Source organism: Oncorhynchus masou, chromosome 22, assembly GCF_036934945.1.
Source record: "Oncorhynchus masou masou isolate Uvic2021 chromosome 22, UVic_Omas_1.1, whole genome shotgun sequence".
NCBI classification, from domain to species: Eukaryota; Metazoa; Chordata; class Actinopteri; order Salmoniformes; family Salmonidae; genus Oncorhynchus; species Oncorhynchus masou.
The window spans coordinates 28,246,192-28,274,145 of record NC_088233.1 but is presented as its reverse complement, the minus strand read 5'-3'; the positions used below and the strand labels follow the sequence as shown (position 1 = coordinate 28,274,145).

General features: G+C 41.2%; 1 protein-coding gene across 2 annotated transcripts in view; it reads left to right on the top strand.

Annotated features, from left to right (window-relative positions):
- mapk8ip2 (mitogen-activated protein kinase 8 interacting protein 2) overlaps positions 1 to 27,954 on the top strand; it is a 131,801-nt gene that overhangs the window by 78,884 nt on the left and 24,963 nt on the right. The window lies entirely within an intron of this gene.

Below are 27,954 nucleotides of genomic sequence, written 5' to 3'. Positions count from 1 at the left end.
CCTCTTTTCCTCCTTTGAATCCCCATTGTATGTGTAGGGATATAGGGAGGGAGGACCCTAAAAAAAGTACAACCTCAGCAAGTTGAGGGAAATACTTGTATCCTTGCAATCTCAGATGTCATATTTCAAATGCAGATAACCCAACGGTGCACACAGTCCCAGTCTGCTCAGTTCAGAGATGTGTGGGTGTATGCCAGAGATGGTGTTACTCTGTGTTATGTTACATAACCAACCCCACCCCCACCACGTTGCTCATCCCCACAGAAACTAATCCTTCTGACATCAGACCAACCCTCTGGATTAAACACAGAGCTTCAGAGTGTGTGTGTGTTTCAAGTTGATGTCCTGTTGGAAGGTGAACCTTCACCCCAGTCTGAGATCCTGAGTGCTGTGGAGAAGGTTTTCATCAAGGATCTCTCTGTATCATCCTTCCCTCGATCCTGACTAGTCTCCCAGTCCCTGACACCAAAAAAAATGTCCCCACACCATGATTTTAGCCTGCACCATTATTCACCGTAGTGATGGTGCCAGGTCTTCTTCAGACGTGATGCTTGGCATTTAGACCAAAGAGTTCAATTTTGGTTTCATCAGACCAGAGAATTTTTTTCTCATGGTCTGAGAGTCCTCTAGGTGCCTTTTGGCAAACTCCAAGTGGGCTGTCATGTGCCTTTTACTGAGGAGTGGCTTTCGTCTGGCCACTCTACCATAAAGTCCTGATTGGTAGAGTGCTGCAGAGATGGTTTTCCTTCTGTAAGGTTCTCCCATCTCCACAGAGGAACTCAGAGGAACTATGGAACTCAGAGTGACCATTGGGTTCTTGGTTACTTCTTGGTTACCTTCTCCCCTGATTTTAAAATTTGTCTGGGCGGCCAGCTCTCGGAAGAGTCTTGGTAGTTCCAAACTTCTTCCATTTAAGAATGATGGAGGCCACTGTGTCCTTGGGAACCTTCAATGCTGCAGAAATATTTGGTAACCTTCCCCAGATCTGTGCCTCGATGCATTCCTTTCTCAGAGCTCTACAGACAATTCCTTTAACCTCATGGCTTGGTTTCTGCTCTGACATGCACTGTCAACTGTGGGACCTTATATATACAGGTGTGTGCTTTTCCAAATCATGTCCAATCAATTGAATTTACCACAGGTGGACTCAGTCAAGTTGAAGACACATCTCAATTATGATCAATGGAAACAGGATGCACCTGAGCTCAATTTCCAGTCTCATAGTAAAAGGTCTGAATTCTTATGTAAATAAGGTATTTCTGTTTTTATTTTTTGTGCATTTGCTAAAAAACAACTTTTTTTGTCATTATGGGGTATTGTGTGTAGATTGATGAAGGGTGAAAAATGATTTAATCAATTTAAGAATAACAAAATGTGGAAAAAGGGAGGGGGGTCTGAATACTTTCCGAATGCACTATACATATACATATACACAAACACACAAATGTTGGCACGTGTGTATACTAACAGAAACCACTGACTGTGTGAGAGAGGCTTAAATGACTGACGATGGCTTGAGACTGGTAGATGACAATCACCCAATCAAATACAGTAAACACACACACACATACCATCATAAACTGGCTTAAATGGATTATGTCAATCATCTCATTTCTTAAAATATCAGAAAGGGCGTTTAGTTGGAGAGAAGACTTGAAAGCTTTAAAATGTCATGTTTTGACAAGATAAGCCCATGCCTGTCACGCCCTGACCTTAGTTATCTATGTTTTATGTATTATTTTGGTCAGGTCAGGGTGTGACAAGGGTGGGTATGTGTGTTTTTTTGTCCTGTCTAGGGTTTTTGTGTATCTATGGGTTTTTATATGTCTATGTAATGTAGGTCTATGGTGGCCTGAATTGGTTCCCATTCAGAGGCAGCTGTTTATTGTTGTCTATGATTGGGGATCCTATTTAGGTTGCCATTTTCCATTTTGGTTTTGTGGGTTATTTTCTGTGTATAGTTGCATGTCAGCACTCGTTCTATATAGCTTCACGTTCGTTTTTATAGTTTGTTTAGTGTTCTTTATTAAAAGAAGAATGTATTCATATCACGCTGCGCCTTGGTCTCCTCTATACAACGAACGTGACAGAATAACCCACCAATCCAGGGCCAAGCAGCGTGAAAAGGAGGAACAGCACTTAATGGGGAAATGGACCTGGGAGGAGATATTAGATGGAGCAGGACCCTGGACACAGCCGGGTGAGTATCGCCGTCCTAACGGAGGAGATAGAGGCAGCGAAAGCGGAACGGCGATACTACGAGGAGAAATACCGGAGAATAGAGGAACGGCGATGATATGAAGGTACACGGCTAGTACGGAAGCCCGAGAGGCAGCCCCAATAATGACCTGAGCCAACTCCTCGTGCTTACTGTGGGGAGCGTGTTACTGGTCAGGCACCGTGTTATGCGGTAGAGCGCACAGTGTCTCCAGTGCGCTATTCTAGCCCGGTGCGCTCTATTCCAGCTCCTCGCAGTGGCTGGGCTAGAATGGGCATCCAGCCAGGAAGGAGGGTGCCTGCTCAGCGCTCCTGGTCTCCAGTATACCTCTTTGGACTCTTTGGTGAGTCTGCACAGCCCAGTGCATCCTGTGCCAGTGGATCCACAGGGCGAAAATAAACATCCAGCCAGGACGGGTTGTGTCAGCTCTACACTCCAGACCTCCAGTGTGCCTCCACAGTCCAGTACGTCCTGTGCCTGCTCCCCGCACTCGCCCTGAGGTGTGTGTCACCAGCCCGGTACCACCAGTACCGGCACCGCACACCAGGCCTACAGTGCACCTCGGCAGTCCAGAGCGTCCGGCGACAGTACCCAGTCCAGAGCGTCCGGCGACAGTACCCAGTCCAGAGCGTCCGGCGACAGTACCCAGTCCAGAGCGTCCGGCGACAGTACCCAGTCCAGAGCGTCTGTATGTGTAGTTGCATGTCAGCACTTGTTCTATATAGCATCACGTTCGTTTTGTTGTTTTGTTAGTTTGTTTAGTGTTCTTTCTTTATTAAAAAAGAATGTATTCATATCACGCTGCGCCTTGGTCTCCTCTATACGACGAACGTGACAGCCTCCCTCCATCCTATTGGTGGAAACTGTTGCAGTTACTAATGAATTTTTGATGATGACACAGAATGCTTTGAGAAGGAAGAAAACATAGATATTCTCATGTGTTTAATGATGTTTTTCCACTTGGTTGAACTGTAGTAAGCTGCGATACTTACATGCCAGCACATACACATACTGCACATACATACATAATCAACCGAACAATGGTTCATTTCCCCATCACACACAGAAGCAAATCCAGTGGTTTGTAATCCCTAATATTGACATTCTGAATAACATGAATGATTATGTTGTAGTAGTATTATTTTTACTAACTTGGGTACTTTCACAGGTAAACATGTTCTCACTGTGATTCTTATGCATATTGAGTAAAGAGGAGGGGAGAGTAGAGAACACTGGTCTACATTTCCCATAATGCTTCAGTGGAGAGGAGAGGGAGGTTATACCTGATCTCTCCTGACAGTTTCTGTATGTTTCCCTACAGTCTCATTACCTGACTGTGTCTGTGAGTTAGAAATAAGCTACAGACGAGCTAGAAATGAGCATGAATCTACGTTGTTTTCCCTCCTCTGTTTACCTCTTATAATGAATCTCAGTGAACGCCTGGTCAGGTGGAAGCAGATGGGTCATTTTCCTGTTAGCCCTTACATTGATAGATGCCAATCTTTGGGAGTAGAATAGAGACATTAGTAGAGAGAAAAACAGAATGAATGAATGCAAGAGAGTGAGAGAAAGAGGGAGGGGAGTCAGTCTGTTGGGAGCAGACTACCAGCCCTTTGAGTCAGACCCAGGCATGAATCACTGAGCTATCAGATGAAAGGAGTGTCTCCCTTTACCTCCCTACTCTTTTATTTCTTTTTTATTTTTATTTTTTTATGTCTCTGTCTCACACAATACCTTCTGAAAGTTTTCACACCCCATGACTTTTTCCAAATTGTGTTGTGTTACAAACTTAATTTAAAATAGTTTAAATGGAGATGTTTTATCACACACAATACACCATAATGTCAAAGTGGAATTATGTTTTTAGAAATGTGTACAAATGAAAACAAAATGAAAATCTGAAAGGTATTGCATTGCACTTTGTGATAGCAAGACTAAAGTTTAGGATTAAACATGTCCTTAACAAGTCACATAACAAGTTGCATGGACTCACTCGGTGTATAATTGTCTTGCGAAAGTATTCGGCCCCCTTGAACTTTGCGACCTTTTGCCACATTTCAGGCTTCAAACATAAAAATATAAAACTGTATTTTTTTGTGAAGAATCAACCACAAGTGGGACACAATCATGAAGTGGAACGACATTTATTGGATATTTCAAACTTTTTTAACAAATCAAAAACTGAAAAATTGGGCGTGCAAAATTATTCAGCCCCCTTAAGTTAATACTTTGTAGCGCCACCTTTTGCTGCGATTACAGCTGTAAGTCGCTTGGGGTATGTCTCTATCAGTTTTGCACATCGAGAGACTGATTTTTTTTTCCCATTCCTCCTTGCTAAACAGCTCGATCTCAGTGAGGTTGGATGGAGAGCATTTGTGAACAGCAGTTTTCAGTTCTTTCCACAGATTCTCGATTGGATTCAGGTCTGGACTTTGACTTGGCCATTCTAACACCTGGATATGTTTATTTTTGAACCATTCCATTGTAGATTTTGCATTATGTTTTGGATCATTGTCTTGTTGGAAGACAAATCTCTGTCCCAGTCTCAGGTCTTTTGCAGACTCCATCAGGTTTTCTTCCAGAATGGTCCTGTATTTGGCTCCATCCATCTTCCCATCAATTTTAACCATCTTCCCTGTCCCTGCTGAAGAAAAGCAGGCCCAAACCATGATGCTGCCACCACCATGTTTGACAGTGGGGATGGTGTGGTCAGAGTGATGAGCTGTGTTGCTTTTATGCCAAACATAACGTTTTGCATTGTTGCCAAAAAGTTCAATTTTGGTTTCATCTGACCAGAGCACCTTCTTCCACATGTTTGGTGTGTCTCCCAGGTGGCTTGTGGCAAACTTTAAACGACACTTTTTATGGATATCTTTAAGAAATGGCTTTCTTCTTGCCACTCTTCCATAAAGGCCAGATTTGTGCAATATACGACTGATTGTTGTCCTATGGACAGAGTCTCCCACCTCAGCTGTAGATCTCTGCAGTTCATCCAGAGTGATCATGGGCCTCTTTGCTGCATCTCTGATCAGTCTTCTCCTTGTATGAGCTGAAAGTTTAGAGGGACGGTCAGGTCTTGGTAGATTTGCAGTGGTCTGATACTCCTTCCATTTCAATATTATCGCTTGCACAGTGCTCCTTGGGATGTTTAAAGCTTGGGAAATCTTTTTGTATCCAAATCCGGCTTTAAACTTCTTCACAACAGTATCTCGGACCTGCCTGGTGTGTTCCTTGTTCTTCATGATGCTCTCTGCGCTTTTAACGGACCTCTGAGACTATCACAGTGCAGGTGCATTTATACAGAGACTTGATTACACACAGGTGGATTGTATTTATCATCATTAGTCATTTAGGTCAACATTGGATCATTCAGAGATCCTCACTGAACTTCTGGAGAGAGTTTGCTGCACTGAAAGTAAAGGGGCTGAATAATATTGCACGCCCAATTTTTCAGTTTTTGATTTGTTAAAAAAGTTTGAAATATCCAATAAATGTCGTTCCACTTCATGATTGTGTCCCACTTGTTGTTGATTCTTCACAAAAAAATACAGTTTTATATCTTTATGTTTGAAGCCTGAAATGTGGCAAAAGGTCGCAAAGTTCAAGGGGGCCGAATACTTTCGCAAGGCACTGTAATTATTTGTAAGGTCCCTCAGTTGATCAGTGCATTTCAAACACATTCAAAGACCAGGGAGGTTTTCGCAATGTCTTGCAAAGAAGGGCACCTATTGGTAGATGGGTTTAAAAAAAGCAGACATTGAATATCCCTTTGAGCATGGTGAAGTTAATTACACTTTGGATGGTGTATCAATACACCCAGTCACTACAAAGATACAGGCGTCCTTCCTAAGAGGAAGGAAACCGCTCAGGGATTTCACCATGAGGCCAATGGTGACTTTAAAACAGCTACAGAGTTTAATGGCTGTGATAATGTAGGAGAAAACTGAGGATGGATCAACAACATTGTCGTTACTCCTCAATACTAACCTAATTGACAGAGTGAAAAGAAGAAGCCTGTACGGAATCAAAATATTCAAAAACATGCACCCTGTTTGCAACAAGGCACTAAAAGTAATGCTGCAAAGAAAAATTGGCAAAGCAATTCACTTTTTGTCCTGAAACAAAGTGTCATGTTTGGGTCAAATCCAATACGGCATGATACCGCTCTCCATATTTTTACGCATAGTGGTGGCTGCACCATGTTATGGGTATGCTTGTAAGCATTAAGGACTGGGATGTTTTTCAGGATAAAAAAGTAACCGAATGGAGCTAAGCACAGGCAAAATCCTAGAGGAAAACCTGGTTCAATCTGCTTTCCACCAGACACTGGGAGATTCATTTATCATTCAACAGGACAATAATCTAAAACACAAGACCAAATCTACACAGGAGTTGATTACCAAGAAGACAGTGAATTTTCCTGAGTGGCTGAGTTACAGTTTTGCCTTAAATCTACTTAAATCTATGGCATGACCTGAAAATAGTTATCTAACGATCATCAACAAGGATCATCACAGAATTTGAACACTACGAACAAAAGGAGCTGATCAAAAGCAGGGGAAAGGAGCTTAAAGGGACCAAATTCGGTCTCAATTACCAATTTCCAGGGGAGATCAACGAACGTCGTAAGAGACTGTATCCGGTACAGAGGCAACAGAGGGAGAAGTATAAGCGTGCCTTTCTCATTGTGGAAAAACTCTTTATCGATAGACAGCTATTTCCGAGACAGGTCCATAACACCATGGCTGTACTAAATTCTACAGGGACTTCAGGTTATGAAAAAAAGAGATTATGGGAACTGTAAAAATATCTGAACACTATAAAGTGGATATAAACACATGTACTCAATTACATGCTCGCTTATACATACAGACTTATACATACACACACCTGATCTCGCTCTCTTCTCTCACGCTCTCTCTATTGTCGAGCACTGTTTTATAATTTAATATGTTTCTTGTTTTGTCTGTTTTTTTCTGTATTTGTCTACAAGTTTATACATGTTTGCAACAAGCAAGGGGAAGATATCAGAATAGGGGCATTGGGGAATAATAACAAATTGTACGGAATACATTTGTACTGTAGTGAAGCCGTCTAGAGTAATGCAAGGTCTCTTTCATGATCATGTGAAATGTCAATTGCTATATAAATGCTGGGATGTGTTTTTCAATGATGTTAAAGGTAATTGTGATGCAACTATGACGGTGATATGATAAGGATTACAATTATCATCATGAATATTAAGGCTATATGCACTACATGTTACACACATAGACACTCAACCATGCAAATTGGCAGAGTTATTATTTATTTGGACAGCACACATTATAGTGTTACTCTTATACAGACATCTTACACAATCTCACTAAATCACATCCAATATCATACACATTGTTAGGTTCTTATTCTTCAGAGTAAATAACTCACGGACACTAGAGATGCTTTAACCAAGTTTAATTCTTCCCAAAGGGTCGACACAGCTGTATCAGACAGCAAAACATTTCTCTCCATCACAGTTATATACATCCTACGTAAGACACTCCTCCTTCTTTCCAATCTTTACATCTTATGGTTCAATAGGAAAAGTGTAACAGGATACCAAACCCTTATTACTCCCTTAAGGGGATCTGACCTCACCTCCTGACCTCAATCCCTCCTTCACCTAATCCACAGATGTCCATCTGTCTTTCCTGTATCAACATGGTGCTCTCCTCCCGTCGCCCAACACATTCCAACGCCATCTGGCTTTCTACAGAAAACCATTAAATTCTGACAAAACCCAGTCGTCTCTTTCACTCCTAATATTCAATGCTTCTTCTCTATCATTTATTTAATATCTCAATGTTCAAAATGTCGAATCCATCAGTCCCTCCTCTTGAACAATAGCATCCTAATGTTCAATTCATATAAACTAGGAAATTACTAATACATGGATAAACAATGATAATAAAACATGAATAAAACAAACAATTAACAAACAGTTACTGCGAGGTTTACAAATTCAGAGACTTATGGCCTCTGTATTATGATCACACAATTATTCCCATCTATCATCACGTAACAAAATGCCATTCCAGCTGAATCTGTGGTGTTGTTATATGTCAGATGGAGCAGCTTTCAGTTTCTCCACTTCCCCCTTCTGGTTCCTAAGAGAGTGATACTTTCCTGCTGGGTTCCACAAAAATGAAAGCTCTAAAAAGCTTCTTCATTCTTTCGCCCAGTCTTCCCCTTTCGGCCCCAGGTTCCGAGGTGTTCCCAAGTGATGTCATTTTCACTTTGTTCCTCATCTCCAACATTTCACCTGATAGGCATGACACCTGATATGCAAGTGCGTATCCCTAATCCACGTTACATCCTCTTGAGGTAACTCAGCACTGTATCTGCTTTCACATCAATGCCTTCAACATTTTGTTCACAGTACAATTACCCCTCTATCCTCTATCATATGTTTCATTAACCCATAAAGCAGATAACCAGTGATCCAACTATGATGTTTATAGTAGCTCCCAGACCCAACCATCTGTTTGTCTTACAGTGGAATCTAGTCTCTCTCTCTCTCTCTCTCTCTCTCTCTCTCGCTCTCGCTCTCCGCTCCTCTGTCATGGTGTCTTCACTCACCCATTATGCAGCTGGACCTCACTTCAGGTGAGAACTCTGCACCCCCCAAGGAGAGACATGATGATCTTTACCACTGCAGGTACTGTACGGAGTAGTGTGTCTCACCAAACAACCCTGTCCCAATACCCCCGCCTGGTGTCTCTTGATGTACACTCAATCTCCAGGATTCTGCCCATGCCCTTTGTTATATCTCTGCTTCCACCTGAGGATATACACACTGCAAACACATTGGTCATTTCCTGACAACGTGATTTGTGATATTTGAATAACTGCATCCCCTGTCCTCCCATCGGTCCCCCAGTTACCAGTTACCAATCCATGTGACATGAGTCGTCATAAACTGATATCCCAACAATGCTACTAAAGTAATCATTGCTACTTTCAACATGGCCCATAACTATAGTCTCACAATACCCCTCATTTGCACAGTCGTCTAATTCCATGCTATCAATATAGCATCCTTCGCTACTAGTACTGCTCCTTCAGTTACTCTCCCTACAGCGACTGCCATGAGAATACTTCCTGCATGTAATCTGTCAAATGTTCACCGGCTGTTAGAAATTGGGGGAAAATGAATGAGTTGGGAATAATATCCAACATAATAAAACTGAGTCACGGGTGTCCTGAACGTTTACCATAGTGTCTGTAATGCCACCACTATCTCTTCTACTCTCACCATGATCTAGGTATGTGTAATGTTCAACTAAATCCCCATATGGAGTACAGTTGGCTGTCCTCCCTCTTCTATGAGCTATCTCCTGTAACAATATGCCGTCTCTGGGAATGATACTCCTCTATCATTACATTTAACCCATAACACACTATACTCCTAATGCATTTTCTACAGTTATAAACATACTAACACATTCTCCAATCAGTTAGTCAATATACATCATTTCCTCCTCTGGAACAATTAACACCCTCATGTTTCACGAAACCTAAAAACGTATTGACTTGAAACGAAAAGCGAAACAAAGTACATGTTTAATGATTTAGCACCACTCATTGATGCAATGCAACATAAAAATTTGGAATACAGGGTAAGACAAAAAAACAAACTTTCATGGTTGTCCCAAGCTATCATCCAGTGATTCCCCCAAACAAACTACCTCCCCTCAGGTTGACTGTTAGAGATAAGTTTCTGGAGACTCTCTCGGCCAAATAAATGTTAGCAACGCCCTCCTCTCCTCATCGGGCTTCAGCAATTCTCTCTCGCTGTATCCCGATCACAACTAAAACATGTTTATCAATTATCCAACCCGAATGTAGAATGACTGACCTCAGTGCTTACTTTGAGTCTTGGGCTCAAATTCCAGTTGATCAACTTAGCACACATCATCCCTGTTAGAACATACATTTATAAACCACCTTTTATTGCCTGTCATAACTCTTCTCATTACAGCCCCCCTTTGACCCTGTTTTCCTGTCATGAGTGGCCTGGTAAAGAAGATCAGTATCTCAATGCATGTTAGTTTAAATAGTTAGCAGGGCGTATACCACCACTCCCATTTACTTCGCCCGGCACTTATCATTCTATCGTGTCTTCTTCAGATATCTTTTAGAGTTCATGTTCCCAACGGCACTTGTAACTTTTGCCTGTCACATTTCATGGCCCTTGATAATATCCCCATTTTAATATCGAAGTAGATATTTCCGTTTCTCCCACATACACGATTCTCTCACCTGAGCTTGTTCTCTGTCTCCACACTCACTCCACACGCGCTCTCAGCACCCCGACCCTGCTTTATGGCTCGGACTCAGATAGGAGTGGTAAAAGTCACCGACTCTCATTGCACGTCTTTGTTGCTCTTTCTTCAGCCAGTTAGGGAGGGTTTTGAAATTTACACACACTGTTTATGGTCAAATTATTCCTACCATACATTAAGACACGATCTGACGTCACCTTCCATGATAACCTAAAAAAAAACACAGATCATAACAACAGTTATGTTCATTACATTTCTGTTTCAGGAAACCAGACAAACATTGATTATATGACGAATTAAGACATGAACCTTTTCTTAATACCATCTCTAAGACAAATGTCAAAAAGCATAACAATGTTACTGCTAAAACTTTTTTCTATATTAGCCCAAACTCCCTTATTCTACTGGCGACCTCTAGGAAGAGTTAGCAGATCCTGAAGTTATCACCCTAACCCCTCGCATAATTCCCACTCCAGGATCCCAATCTGGTGAAATTTTTATCAAAACAAAAACACAACATGAAATTAGCAATATACATATCACAATCCATTTGAAGTAACTGTCATCCCTTATTAACATATATTTTCCTTTCTATGTGAAGCCTGAATACAGTACCACTGTATAAGTACCCAAAAACCATGACCTCAGGGAACCGGTAATTTTCCGCTTTCACACACATAATTAAACAAAAACATGTTAAATCAAAAAATAAACAAATTTGAATAACTAATCAACTTAAAATTACAACTCTTTATAACTCCCTCTGGAAATAATAATAATCTCCTAAAGTAATGGTACAATTTGGATAGAGAATGGTGTTTCTCATGAATTTTATAATGAAATCCCCCTGTTCTGTCAATTTCTAATGAGTGTGATAATTTCTCATTAGGATTTTTTTTGTATACAGGGCTTTCTACACCATTAAAATGTTTCCTTTCCCTGTCCTTCGGAAACCATTTAAATACCTCTTCAAAACATTTCCATCCTCCTGCATACCCAATTTAACTGAATTGAAAAGACCCCATCCAATACATCCCACAACACGGCGACACACGGCGTCTCTCCACCGAGTCTAACGATTCACTGGTCTCCTCTTCCCCATGATTCTCCATAACCACCACACCACATAAAAAAATGAAAAGTTAATTTTAGGTTTGGTTACCCCTATACTAATTCCTCGTGATCCCTCCACCCCTTTGTTCATTCTAGAATCCTATTCCAGAATAAGACGACATCAAACGTAAATTTATTTCAAAATAAAACCACATAAAATGTCTCTTAGTTTAAAAAAACAACCCCAAAGCCTTCTGAGTTTGCAAGGAGTGTTTGGCCATATAATTTAAATGTGTTACCTTTAGAATCCATTCCCCTGGTATTTTGCCTTGAATCTTCAACCCAAATTTGTTTTCTTGTGGCCAATTTAGCCAATTTAGCCATCGTAAGGAATCCAAAATATATACATGTGGTTCTCTAACACTTTCTTTCACCAAGGCAGCCGCCTTAGCCATTCTGTCTGCTTTACGATTACCTATGGCGATTTTATCTGTACGACTAGTATGTGCTTCACATTTCACCACTGTTATCCTCTCTATGATACGTGGGACGGTAGCGTCCCACCTGACCAACATCCAGTGAAATTGCAGAGCGCCAAATTCAAGAACAGAAATACTGATTATAAAAGTTTTTGATGTACCGATTCCATGGTACAGGGTGTATGAGTTGATATGTAAAACAACGCAAGATTAACCTCTAGCGACGAGCAATCCCGTATCCGGGAGCGTAATTTACATTTACATTTAAGTCATTTAGCAGACGCTCTTATCCAGAGCGACTTACAAATTGGTGAATTCACCTTCTGACATCCAGTGGAACCATAGCCTCAAGCGCATTACCATAACGCAATGTTTCCTATTCATGAAAATCGCAAATGAAATGAAATAAATATATTGAAACACAAAACACTGTCATCTCAGATTTTCAAAATATGCGTTACAGCCAACGCTAGACAAGCATTTGTGTAAGTTTAGCATGGCATAATGCTATGCTAGGCTGTGCTGGCATCAGGCAACATTTTCACAAAAATAAGAAAAGCAACCAAATTAAATAATTTACCTTTGAAGAACTTCAGATGCTTTCACTCATGAGACTCCCAGTTAAATAGCAAATGTTCCTTTTTTCCAAAAATAATATTTTTGTAGGTGAAAAACGTCACGTTTGTTCATCCTGCTTGGCTGAGAAATCGACCGAAAATACTTCAACTATAACGCCGAACTTTTTTCAAAATTTGCTCCATAATATCGACAGAAACACGTCAAACGTTGTTTAGGATCCATCCTCAAAGTGTTTTTAACATATGTATTCAATAATATATCCATGGAGGCAGTTGGTTTCTCATAAGAAACTATTGGAAAAATGGCTACCTCAGTATTTTACGCAGCATTTTCTCCGGGAGACACCATGCGTCCACTCGCCCTATATGTTCTCTTACAGCCATTCTCCAATGGAAATGTCTAAAAAACGTCACAATGTTGCAGACACCTTGTGGAAAACATGAGTTGACTCCTTGCTCCATCACAGCCATATAAGGAGTCATTGGCATGAGGCTGTTTAAAAAAAATGCGGCACTTCCTTATTGGATTTTTATCTGGGTTTCGCCTGTAACATCAGTTCTGTGGCACTCACAGACAATATCTTTGCAGTTTTGGAAACGTCAGAGTGTTTTCTTTCCAAAGCTGTCAATTATATGCATAGTCGAGCATCTTTTCGTGACAAAATATCTTGTTTAAAACGGGAACGTTTTTCATCCAAAAATTAAAATTGCGCCCCCTATATCCAAGAAGTTAAAGACTTCGTACTTTTCAGCTAAAATTATTCTAAACCACTTATTTTGGTATTACCCTTAGGTAGCCTGTTTCTGTTCTCAGGTTCAGGAATGGCTGAAAATGCATGGCATTGATCTAAAATTGACCCTAGAAATAGTACTGTTAGGAGAACTGGAGAGACCGGGTCAGTCAATTACTAATATACTAATACTTATAGTAAAAATATTCATCTTCAACTCGCAATATGTTTTTTTTGTGTGGTTTTTTTGTGCATTTTCCGATTAAAAACATTCAAAACAAAAGTGAAAAGATATTAGACAACGATAGGACAAAGTGACAGTAACAGACGAGCGTAACAAAAAAATAAATAATTATAATTATATATACAAACATACAATAAGAAAAAAATAATAACGAGACATTGGATCACCTGCCTCATAAAGATCAATACCCAGATCTTTTTCCCATTTAAGTCGGGGTTTATCTAGCCCAGGCAGTGTTAGTCCTGACATAAGAGCATCATATACACAGGAAATGGTCTTGAACAGTTGTTGGTCTGCGTGGCAGAGTTGTTCAATAGGTGACATCTTAGGTAGGTTCCATTGTCCCTTGAGTCACCCTAATAAAGTTTCGTAGTTGTAGGTAGCTAAAGACGTCCCTGTTAGGCAAGTGATATTTCTGTTTCAGCTGATCAAAAGACATAAGAACTCCCTCCTCGTAACAATGTTCCAGAAGAGTGATCCCCTTATCAGACCATGGTCTAAAGTTACTATTCTGGAAAAACATAGGGATCAATCTATTGTTTCATAAAGGGGTTTTAGGGGAAAGGAATCCCTCTCGTCCGAACAGCTCATGCAGTTTGCACCGTGCCAGGACAGAATGTATGATTAAAGGGTTGTCTGTGATGGTTTTTATAGATTTTCTGTCCCATTTGTAAAACAATTCTGCCCCAGTGTCATCATTTACCTCAAGCTTTTTCAATGTTCAACCATGAGGGAGAGGGACCATTGTCAAACCTCTGAGCCAGAAACCTAGACTGTGCCGCCCAGTAGTACATTCTAATATTGGGGAGGTTTAAGCCCCCTTGACTGTAATCAAGGGTCAGTTTATCCAGGCCAACCCTAGGGGTTTTGCCGTGCCAGATAAACCATCTGGTCAGCTTGTCGAGAGAGGAAAAAAATGCTGCGGGAACAGGGATAGGGAGAGATTGAAACAGATATAGAAATCTGGGCAGGACATTCATTTTAATTGTGTTGATTCTACCCAGTAGAGTGAGAGGTAAGTCCATCCATTTACAAAGGTCAACCTCTACCTTTTGCAACGAACTGGCCAGATTGAGTTTATAGAGGTTGTTCAGATTACCATCCACCATTATGCCCAAATATGTGAAGCCCATAGGCGACCATCTAAAAGGAAACTTGTGCTTGATGGTATGATGGTCAAGGACAGACAACGGTAAGATTTCGCTTTTATCAAAATTGACCTTATATCCAGAGAAAGAGTAGTAGGATCTGCAAGTGAGAGAGGGAGTGTTCTGGGTTTGTTAGAAATAAGATAAGGTCATCCGCAAAGAGTGATAATTTATGGGTATGGGGGCCCACCTCAAAGCCATGTATGTCAGGGCACGTTCTAATAACCTCAGCCAACGGTTCGATGGCGAGGGCAAAGAGGTGGGGGCTAATTGGGCAACCTTGTCTGTTCCCCCTATAAAGAGGGAAAGAGGAGGACGTAATCCCATTGGTAGCAATCCTAGCTTTAGGAGATTTGTAGAGTGATTTTATCAAATTTACAAACACGGTACCTAAACCGAACTTTTCCAAGACGCGAAAGTGTTATGGCCATTCAACCCTATCCAAGGCCTTTTCAGCGTCGAGGGAGACTGCGACACTAGGTATTTTGTTTTTTTGTTAGCAAGGTGAATTATATCAAAGAACCTTCTGAGATTTTTGGAGGACAATCTATTAATTATGAAGCCAGTCTGATCTGGGTTGACCAACAGGGGAAGACATGACTCCAGTCTCTTAGATAGCATCTTGGTGACCAGTTTACAAACTGTGTTAAGGAGCGAGATTGGTCTATAGGAGGTGCACTTTAGCGGGTTTTTCCCTTTCTTGTGGATTACAGTAATCACTGCTTGAGAGAAGGACTCTGGAAAGCAGTTGTCTTCTCTGGCATTTTTAAGTACCTCCATAAGGTAGGGGACCAACAACTCCCTAAATTCTTTATAGAACTCTGGAGGGAAGCAATCCTCCCCAGGATATTTATTAGAAGGTAAGGATTTAATGGCCTCCAACAATTCAGGAACTGAGAAGTGTTCACTCAGGCGCTCGCTGTCTTCCCCTGACAGGCATGGGAGGTTGAGAGAGAAGAGGAAGGAGTCGATCTCTGATAGATCATCGCTTGATTGGGAAGTGTAGAGGTCTTCATAGTATTTCTTAAAAGTATTATTAATTTCAGTAGGGTCGAAAGATATCTCATTAGTAAGAGTTTCGATGGCATTAATTGTCCACTTACTTTCCTCTGCTTTCAGTTGCCATGCCAATACTTTGTGAGCTTTCTCTCCAAGCTCGTAATAACGCTGTTTTGATTTAGTGATGGCCCTCTCAGCTTGATATGTGTTCAGAATATTATATTTAAGTTTTTTATTTACCAAAAGCCTGTATAGATTTTTAGTCGGGCCTCTTTGGTAGGTTTTCTCTAGCTCTGAGATTTCAGATTCAAGGGCACTCAGTTCCGCACCGTGTTTTCTCTTCAGCCCTTTAGTATAGGAAATGATCTGTCCCCTCAGATAGGCTTTCAATGTGTCCCAAAGAATGAAGCTGTCAGGAGCAGAGGGTTTGTTTGTCAAAGTAAAAATATTGATCTGCTCTTTGATGAATGCACAAAATTCAGGTTGCTTTAGGAGTGTAGAATTTAATCTCCATCTATATGCTCCATTTACCTTGGGGGGAATGGAGATTGATAATACCAGAGGAGAATGGTCACTAAGCAATCTGGGGAGATACTCGACATCTAACACTCTATGAAACAGTTTGAAAGTAAAAAGTTATCTATGCGTGTGTGTGACTTGTGTGGGTGTGAATAAAAAGAGTAGTCCCTATCCTGTGGGTGCAACTGTCTCCAGATGTCTAGTAAATTGAGATCTTTCATGAATGACATGGTGAGCTTGCCGGCTTTGGTAAGAAGTGAGGGTTTATCAGAAGACCTATCAAGAACTGTATCTAAGCAAAAATTAAAATCTCCTCCAACCAGTAGCTATCCTGGTGGTGCTTGAGTGACCTGAAGGAAGACATTCTGAATAAACATATGGTCATCAAGGTTAGGAGCATAAATATTCAATAGGGTCCAAGACTCTGAAAACATATGCCCCTGCACCAAAACAAACCTGTCAGAGGGATCAGAGATTGTGTTGTTGACGCAGATGGAGATGTGTCTAATTATCAAAATTGCAGTTCCTCTTGCTTTGGAGTTAACAAAGGATGCAAAAACTTGTCCTACCCATTCCCTCTTCAATTTCTTGTGTTCACTGGCTGTAAGATGTGTTTCTTGTAAAAACACAATGTCAGCCTTTAATTTCTTAAGGTATGTATAGACTTTTCCTTTTAATCGGGCTGTTAAGACATTTTACGTTGAATGTGACATATTTTAGTGGATTAAGCATAGGTTGGGTTTCAAATATGTAACTGAATAGAAATCTATGATATGCAGATAATTAGGAAATGTTTCAACTTTGGTTTGAGCACAAAAGTGACCTGTGTGTCTCTTTAGGAAGGAAACAATAAACATAGAAAAAGGGAAGAAAAAATAAATAAAAATCCCACCCACCCCGATTGTCAGACTAAAACAGCAATCCCAACAATCTAACATGCATATACTTGTAGAGATACGTTGCTGCTCGCTTTCCATCTTGCTCTTACTAGCTAAACCTTGGCGTAAACTAAAACCTGCGAGCTCTCTAAGTTGAAAACAAACGTTGTGAATAGATATTTATGGCTGAATATTTACTGCCCATGGTAAGGGCTGCTTGAGTCTCTTTTCGAAAGATGAACATAAATGAGGGGGAAAGCAGTGGACCTAAGCCCACTTATTGCTTCGCCCAGTAGATATGGACTAAACCAAAATATACTCTCCTGTAAATGTAATAGAACTCACCCAGGAAAGATACGGTTAGTTGAACATGTACAAACCAATTATAGTGACCGGGAGATACCAGCAGTTCTGAGAAACTGCATTTATAAAAGAACTTCGTTTTATCCCCGAGAGAGACCGTCCTGGCTCAGACGTTGCTCAGTTCTTGAGAAAAGTGTGCACTTCTCCCGGTTTGTTGAAGAGATGGCTTCGGCCTTTGTACTGAACTTTCATCCGCGCAGGGTGGATGAGGTAGCCGATGATGTTCTTCTCCTTCAGTGCTTTGGCGACATGTCTGAACTGCTTGCCACGTCTGGCGAGATCCGCGCTCATATCTGGGAAAAGGCTGACCCTCTTTCCATCGATGGTGAGGTCCCCTTTGGCTCTTGCGAGTTGCAGTATCTTCTCTCTGTCTTGGAAACGGAGGAACCTGATCAGGACGGCTCGTGGGGGCTCATCTGGCCGGGGTTTTGGCGCTGATGTTCTGTGGGCGCGTTCGATTTCCAGCGGCTTGGTGAAGTTGATTATGCCTAGGACCTCCGGGATCCATTGAGTGAAGAAACAGACCGGTTCACGGCCCTCACTGTCCTCTTTCAATCCCACCACAAGGATATTACTACGTCTACTCTGGTTCTCCATCTGATCTACCTTGTTTTTGAGGTAGGCATTGTCCTTTTGCAGTTGTATCAAGATCTGGTCATGTCTAGCGATGGTATCTTCAACTGTGCTAATGCGCAACTCTGCCTCAGTCGTTCTCAAAAGGAGATCATTCATGGAGGATTTCAGGTCGTCAATGGAAGAATGGAGTTCAGCCGATTTCTTATCTATTTTCACAGAAAGATCTCTGTTACCATCCTGAATTTCCCAGAGGAGAGTAGCCAGCATGTCGGCAGGCTCGCAAGAGGCTGCTGAGAGCCACAGTCTGGAACTGTTGTCTGAGTTATGAGGGCTAATGCTAATCTTGCTAGCTGTAGCATTATCGTTATCTTGGGAATCAACGACGTTTTGGTCGTCCTTCTTGCCTCTCGGTTGGAGGTCCATGGCTCTTTGGGAAGGTAAGTACTTGACAATTTATCAGCCGATGTTACAATATTGTTTCAACGTTGTTATTTAGGTAAAAATAGAATAACTTTGAAGAGCTCGGTTTGTCAGCGTCTGCTCAGCTCCGCGGCATCACGTGCTCCCATCGCAATATGTGGTTTCTATTCGATTAGATAGATTGAAATTGTACGTTAAACATCACAGCATAGTTGAAAGATATATGTTGCGTAAAAATCAGAAGAGGGTGGCCAGCAGAGATAGATGGGATGGGATGAGGGAAGCTGAGGGTTGGGATGTGGAAATGGAGATAAGTGGGAGTGGAGTTACTGTGCTGGAGATACAATGAATATAAAAAATTAAAGTCACAGTGTTTTACAGCTAATGCCGGTTTGCCTGAGGCTGATGCCATGCAGGTGTTTGTACATATGCACACGCTCTCATTCGAATAAACGCATACAAGAACACACACATACATGTAATAGTGCCAGACATGCACACAAACCTATACAGTTGGCATTGCTGTTATGATTTTAGTTGTCCTTTGCTTTAAATGTTTTTTTTTTTACATTATTGTTTGCTGTTTTCTTCTGTTCTTTTTTCTCTTTAGTTCATTCTCTTGGTTGTTGGTGCTTGGGGGTGGGGAATGGAATGTAATTATTTTAAATTTTATTTTAAAATATTGGGGGGAGCTGTGGGAGGGGTCTCGGATGGTTGAAGGACAGCTATTGGGCAACTGTGGGGTGATCTTGGAGGGTTTGGGTTCACGTTTTTTTTGCCTGGTGGGAGATCTGTCAATGTTCCCTTGAGCAGGGCATTGACCCTGGATACTTCTGTGTATCGCTCTGAATGAGAGTCTGTTGGATGATTCGTATGGTGTAATTGTTGAGCGGGTTCACTGCAAGCATGTTGTATGTTTCGGGGTACATAAAAAATGAATACAAAAAAAATGTAAAACAATTATCCACAACCAATTTGACAGAGCTTGAAGAATTTTGAAAAGATTAAAGGGTAATTGTTGAACAATTCAGGTGTGGAAAGCTCTTAAGACTCACAGCAAGACTCACAGCTGTAATTGCTGCCAAAGGTGCATCCACAAAGTTTTGACTTGTGTAAATTAGATATTTCTGTAATTCATTTTCAATACATGTTTTCACTTTGTAATTATGGGGTTTTGTGTGTAGATGGGTGAGAAACAAATGGTTTAATCAATTTAGAATTCAGGATGTATCACAACAACAAAACGTATGAATACTTTATGAAGGTACTTTATATTTTTCCTTTTCTTCCCTGTTCTTTCTTCTCTCTCCATCTCTCTAACAGTGATTAATGCCCCTGCTCATATGCATTATTCATAGTATGACATAGAAAAGCGGTAGAAGCCCAATAGGGTCAGTGGGTCTGTGTCTCTCAGATACTGTACTCTGGTAGATCTTTCCTCTATGTGCACTCATTTACAGAAAAGGAATGACATCATTGCTGGTGTTAGAGATATAATTAGGGCGATGAGAAAAGCCATTAGGATTATTAATCAATCACCAGTGACTAGATGATATTGATCAATCAGGAGGTAATCACTATTAATCCATCTGTTTTAGAATTGACATAGATTTAATATGAATATGTGAGTTTGGTTTCCTGTTATTGGATATATACTCGTAGAATGTGATGAACCGATAATGTGACACAAAGCAAACTAACACATTAACAAATATTACAGCAATTTTCTCCTTCCAACAATATAAATATAGAGAGCTGCTTCAGTTAGCTCCAACATTTCAAATCATGCCTGCCCTCCCCTAAAAGAGAGCTGAGAGTCTGGAAGTCTAATCATGCTCCTCTTAGCCTGTGGATCCAGGGTTTATTCTGAAACAAGAACACACTCCCCAAAACACAGCAGAGAAACACACTACCAGCCAGCCAGGTGTATGCCAGCAGACTGCTCTCAGTCGTAACCCAATGCAACACACTCTATATTGTGATTTGTAGTCATATTTTTATAGCTGTAAATGGGAGCTAGGTAGAGTATTCCATTGTAGCTGTTCCTGTTGAGGTTCAATAGAGGGATTTTCCCTATTAGCTGTGTTCTATGGGCCTGATTCTGACTTAGAAAATGTACCCCTTTGATACGGTCTTCCCAGTAGTTGGTATTCAGACTTACCTTATGCAGGTGCGTAAGCAGGCTTTACAGGCGTGGTTCCCTTGCACCTGCTGAATACATTTAATTAAGCCACTGAAAACATTCCCTCTTGCTGGCCAACAGATATTTGTGTGGAGTTTTATTCAATAGGGTTTTCAGTGCATTTATCTTGAGGCATCCATTTAAATACGGTGTACCTTTTAATTATAATTTTGTCGACAGACTACCATACATAGAAAGAACACGGGTTCAGATTATAGGGATACATGAAAGCCATCTAAATAAACTCAAACAAAAAATAAACATTCCTTCTTCAGGACTCTGTCTTTGAAAAGATCATTTGTAAAAATCCAATTAACTTCACAGATCTTCATTGTAAAGGGTTTAAACACTGTTTCCCATGACCTGTGGAAATGTTGTTAAGACACTAGCAGCTTACAGACAGTAGGCAATTAAGGTCACAGTTATGAAAACTTAGGACACTAAAGAGGCCTTTCTACTGACTCTAAAAAACACCAAAAAAAAGATGCCCAGGGTCCCTGCTCATCTGCATGAACATGCCTTAAGGAATGCTGCAAGGAGGCATGAGGACTGCAGATGTGGGCAGGGCAATAAATTGCAGTGTCTGTACTGTGAGATACCTAAGACAGCACTACAGGTAGACAGAAGGGACAGCTGATCATCCTCGCAGTGGCAGACCACGTGTAACAACATCTGTACAGGATCTGTACAACCGAACATCACCCCTGTGGGACAGGTACAGGATGGCAACAACAACTGCCGAGTTACACCAGGAACGCACAAATCAAATCAAATTTGTCACATACACATTGTTAGCAGATGTTAATGCGAGTCTCGCGAAATGCTTGTGCTTCTCGTTCCGACCATGCAGTAATATCTAACAAGTAATCTAACCTAACATTTATTACATCAATTTTTCATTATCAAAGTGGCAAGAGATGAGTCAGTATGTTGGCAGCAGTCACTCAATGTTAGTGATAGCTGTTTAACAGTCTGATGGCCTTGAGATAGAAGCTGTTTTCAGTCTCTCGGTCCCCACATTGATGCACCTGTACTGACCTCGCCTTCTGGATGATAACGGGGTGAACAGACAGTGGCTCGGGTGGTTGTTGTCCTTGATGATCTTTATGGCCTTCCTGTGACATTGGGTGGTGTAGGTGTCCTGGAGGGCAGGGAGTTTGCCCCCGGTGATGCGTTGTGCAGACCTCACTACTCTCTGGAGAGCCTTATGGTTGTGGGTGGAGCAGTTGCCATACCAGGCGGTGATACAGCCCGACAGGATGCTCTCGATTGTGCATCTGTAAAAGTTTGAGTGTTTTTGGTGACACGCCACATTTATTCAGCCTCCTAAGGTTGTAGAGGTGCTGCTGCGCCTTCTTCACCACGCTTTCTGTGTGGGTGGACCATTTCAGTTTGTCCGTGATGTGTACGCAGAGGAACTTTAAACTTTCCACCTTCTCCACTACTGTTCTGTCGATGTGGATAGGGGGCGGCTCCCTCTGCTGTTTCCTGAAGTCCATGATCATCTCCTTTGTTTTGTTGACATTGAGTGTGAGGTTATTTTCCTGACTTTCCTGACACCACACTCCGAGGGCCCTCACCTCCCCCCTGTAGGCTATCTCGTCGTTGTTGGTAATCAAGCCTACCATTGTAGGATTGATTGAATATGTCCCTAAACACACCAGCCAGCTAGTCTGCGCATGGTCTGAGGAAGCGGCTGGGCATGCCGTCTGGGCCGGCAGCCTTGCGAGGGTTAACACGTTTAAATGTTTTACTCACGTTGGCTGCGGTGAAGGAGAGTCTGCAGGTTTTGGTGGCGGGCCGTGTCAGTGTCACTGTGTTGTGCTCAAAACGAGCAAAGAAGTTGTTTAGTTTATCTGGGAGAAAGACATCGTGGTCCGCGACGGGGCTGGTTTTCCTTTTGTAGTCCGTGATTGACTGTAGACCCTGCCACATACCTCTTGTGTCTGAGCCATTGAAATTGCGACTCTACTTTGTCTCTATACTGATGCTTAGCTTGTTTGATTGCCTTGCGGAGGGAATAGCTAGACTGTTTGTATTCGGTCATATTTCCGGTCACCTTGCCCTGATTAAAAACAGTGGTTCGCGCTTTCAGTTTTGCGCGAATGCTGCCATCATTCCACGGTTTCTGGTTGGGGAATGTTTTAATAGACGCTGTGGGTACAACATCACCGATGCACTTGCTAATAAACTCTCTCACCAAATCAGCGTATTCATCAATGTTATTTTCCGACGCTATGCGGAACATATCGCAGTCGACGTGATCGAAGCAATCTTGAAGCGTGGAATCCGATTGTTCGAACCAGCGTTGAACATACCTGAACACGGGCGCTTCCTGTTTTAGTTTCTGTCTATAGGCTGGGAGCAACAAAATGGTGTCGTGGTCAGATTTTCCGAAAGGAGGGCGGGGAAGGGCTTTATATGCGTTGCGGAAGTTAGAATAACAATAATCCAGGGTTATGCCAGCCCGGGTCGCACATTCGATATGCTTATAAAATTTGGGGAGCCTTGTGTGGTTTCCAGTTTACATAGAGTCAAGTGAAGTTCTTTCAGGGTCGTCGACGTGTCTGATTGGGGTGGGATATACATGACTGTGATTGTGATCGAAGAGAATTCTCTTGGTAGATAATGCTGTCGGCATTTGATTGTAAGGAATTCTAGGTCAGGTGAACAGAAGGACTTGAGTTCCTGTATGTTGTTATGATCACACCACGTCTCGTTAATCATAAGGCATACACCCCCGCCCTTCTTCTTACCAGAGAGATGTTTGTTTCTGTCGGCGCGATGCGTGAAGAAGCCGGGTGGCTGTACCAACTCTGATGACATATCCCGAGTGAGCCATGTTTCCATGAAACAAAGAACGTTACAATCCCAGATGTCTCTCTGGAAGGCAACCCTTGCTCGGATTTCATCCACCTTGTTGTCAAGAGACTGGACATTGGCGAGTAGTATGCTCGGGAACGGTGCGCGATGTGCCCGCGATGTGCCCAGGACCAAACAGAGGATCCGCTTCGGGAAAGTCGTATTCCTGGTCGTAATGTTGGTGAGTTGACGTTGCTCTTATATCCAATAGTTCCTCCCGATTGTATTTAATAAAACCTAATATTACCTGGGGTAACAATGTAAGAAATAACACATGAAAAATCTAAATACTGCATAGTTTCCTAGGATCGCGAAGCGATGCGGCCATCTCTGTCATCGCCGTCAGTGCTCTGTCGGCTCCATCAGTGCTCAGATTGTCCGCAATAGGCTGAGAGAGACTGGACTGAGGACTTGCAGGTCTGTTGTAACACAGGTCCTCAACAGACATCACCGGCAACAACGTCGCCAACAAAGTGCTCTTCACTGACGAGGTGTGGTTTTATCTCACCAGGGGTGATGGTCGGATTCGTGTTTATCGTCGAAGGAATGAGCATTACACCGACGCAGGTACTCTGGAGCGGGATCGATTTGGAGGTGGAGGGTCCGTCATGGTCTGGGGCGGTGTATCACAGCATCATCGGACTGAGCTTGTTGTCATTGCAGGCAATCTCAACGCTGTGCTTTACAGGGAAGACATCCTCCTCCCTCATGTGGTACCCTTCCTGCAAGCTTATCCTGACATGACATTCCATCATGACAATGCCACCAGCCTTATTTCTCGTTCTGTGCGTGATTTCCTGGAAGACAGGAATGTCAGTGTTCTGCCATGGCCCACGAAGAGCCCGGATCTTGAATCTTGTTATGTTCATACAAAACTAACACAGTTGACAGTGAGGACGTTTCTTTTTTTGCTGAAGTTATATACATATTCGTCTCCGTTTCAGCATCAACTAGTAAATGTAAAAATACTCTCATATTGTAGGTTATTTAGGCACATTTTGGAGTTAGGAAAGTATGTATGAGTCATTAAAAATATGGTTTGGAGAGCCTTTACACACTAAATACTGAATAGTGATGAATACAAAATACAGTGGTTTGATTCATCCTGGAAGTTGTCATATTAAAGTTCAATCCATGAAATATTAGAAGGTGGGGAAAAGTGTACAATAGGGGTTGAACAATAATCCTATAAATATACCCTAATCCTTACTAATCATGGAACTGTATGACAATGGTCCAGTCATTGTGAACTGTGCACCAGGCTCCACGTTTAACCTGCTATGTGTGGTCTGACTTCCATAATGATTCAAATAGGCTACATGTCCCATATTATTGCACAACGTTGCCTAATATGGTCCACTAATGCTAGCGACCCTCAGGAACAAGTACACAGACCTGAGAGGAAAGAAAGATAATCAGAATGAAATGGAATGATGCAAAATATAAGCTACAGATTGAAGAAACTAACACTAAAGTGACAGTTATAAATGTATGTGGTATTACTGACGGTGGCTCCCATTTATAATGATACAAGGTCAGAATACTGTGTATCTGTGGACACACCTCCGCCACTTATTCATTTCTTAGATCTCCCCTCCAAACAAATACCAGGTGAATAGCATGCTGTTCTCATGATGAAGGTCAGAATACTCATAGAGAGGAAAGCACATCAGAATGGAATTACGTTCCATTTACGGAAGCTTAACTCAGCCCATATGAGCTGTGATGGGCTTTTTGCTGTAGCTGTGCTGTTGTGTTATGGCTAACAGCCTCTGTTTTAGCCATGTTAATTAGAGAAGGCTGCTCTCTCTTTCTCACTCTCCATCTATCAGAAAACCCAACCCTGTCAAACCAGGTTACATTCAGGATCACTGAACTTTTCAGTGAGCAATATAGCTAGTATTTAGATCAGAAACAACCCTGAGCTGAAAGTCAGATCTATGTGCATGTCCATTAGCAGAATACTTGTGACCGACACTGCAGAATCATTTCATTTATCTGGATGTTATGATGTTGTCTCCTATCCTTGAGACAGAAAGAGGTGAAAACTCATTCATAATATCCATCTGGTTTTTCCCAGTCAGCAGAAGGGCTCTGCTTCTGCCATGCTGCCTGAAAGGCTTGTAACAGGAGGGAATGTCATCTCTGTCTGTACCCATTAGGAGGGATGTCCTTGGGAACCTGAGAACTGGGGATCGCTCCTCAAAAGACGCACACAAAGACACAGTAATATTTGTAGTTGTCCACTCTCTCCACTGTCATCAAGGATCAGATTGTAGTCGTGATAGAGGAATTCAATTCCTATATGTTTAATACCCAATTCAATTAATACACTCAGCCCATTTCTAAGGATTTGTAAGAAACTTATTTGCATAAAATGGGCGGAGACCAGTCTCATAATCAAGCACTGGCGTTTATTCTCGATAGTACTGAACATGATACAATTTTCAACAGGTTCTAAACTGAAAATGGCGTCATTAGGTTTCGAACTGTCCCATCTCTCCTCCACTCCAGTACAATGGCAGTATAGTTCTCAAGCCTTCCTACATCGTCTCTATCACCAATTTAGATAATTTATGACCAAGCCAAGGTCTTCCTGTGTAGATAAGCATTCTAGCCAGTCTGACGATAAGTTAATTCGTTTCTACCAAGGAACAGACAGTCATTGTTCTAATTCTTGATTATATTTACACACATTATATTCAGTGCTAGGATTAAAAGAAAATTCATACATCTATACAGTAACATAATAGTATTCTGTTTAGTCAGTCCTGATTGAAATGTATACATAATTAGTCATTTTTTATTTAAAAAATCCCTTAACAAGTCGTTCAATTTATTTGGGTTATCATGACCTCTTCTGATATATCTGGTGATGTTTTACTGTAGATAAATGATGTCATATGTCAATGTTTAGATGTCCTCACTGTTATGAGTACATTATGATATCATAAATAGACAACACTATCAATATGACTAAAATATTACTAGGTAATATAAAAATGTAGATCACATATATTATTTTCTACTAATAAAAAGCAATAGCCCATAAAATATGTGAAGTATCTCTTGTACAGTAGGTTATGTCATGGACTTGCTCAGATAAAATGTACAGTATCTGTCACGTATTAAACATTTAGGTACATATAAGTGTCTTATACTGGCTGAAAGCTTAAATTCTTGTTAATCTAATGGCACTGTTTGATTTACAGTAGCTATTACAGTGAAAACATGCCATGCAATTGCACCCCACATCAAAATATTTTTCCACTGGCACAGGTTTCATACATTAACAAATAACTTACATTTTCACTTACTTTTTTGAAAATCTTCCTCTAATTTTTCATCCAAAGGGTCCCAGCTATAACATGTAGTGTTGTTTTGTTAGATAAAATCCTTCTTTATACCCCAAAAAGTATGTTTAGTTGGCGCAATCGATTTGAGTAATCCACTCGTTCAACTTGCAGAGAAATTAATCCAAAAATCTACCCATAAACTTAGTTTCAACAAGTCAAAATACATTTCTATCTACTCCTCAGATACCCTAAAATGTAATCAAACTATAATATTTCTTATGGAAAGAAGTATGTTCAATAGGAAACCAATATTAGCAGGTGCGTCCAGTCTTCATGGCGTGCGCAAACACAAATTTCCAAGACTGTGTCCCTGTACTAAAACTGATATTTCATATTCGTTTTTGAAGTTACAAGCCTGAAACCTTGAACATAGACTGCCGACACCCTAGAGAAGCCATAGGAATTGTTTCCAGGTAGCTAATGTTCTATATGACCTTTTACTTGCCTTTCTAAGAGGATGGTCTCTTGGAGGAAAAAACAGAATTCCGTTTTTCTTTAGATTTTTGCCTACCATATCTAGTGTGTTATATTCTCCTACATTATTTTAACATTTCTACAAACATCAGTGTTGTCTTTCCAATGGTACCAATTATATACATATCCTGGCTTCAGGGACTGAGCAACAGGCAGTTTACTTTGGGCACGTCATTCAGGTGGAAATTGAGAAAAAAGGGCCCTAGCCCTAAGAAGATTTATTAAATAGTACCCGCAAAACACCAGTTTCAACGTCAACAGTGAAGAGATGAGTTGCAAAGAAAAAGCCATATCTCTGTCCAGTGTCTGTGTTCTTTTGCCCATCTTAATTTTTATTTTTTATGTATATGGCTTTTTCTTTGCAACTCTGCCTAGAAGGCCAGCATCCCGGAGTCGCTTCTTCACTGTTGATTGCAGTGCTTTGATGTGTGTTTGAACGCTGATACTGTAATCATGCAGTGCATGATTACAGAATGTTGTGTTATATTCTTCTTGTAGGCTGCTATGGGTTTACCTGTCCCACACCTATCTCTGAAAACTATTGCAAGGT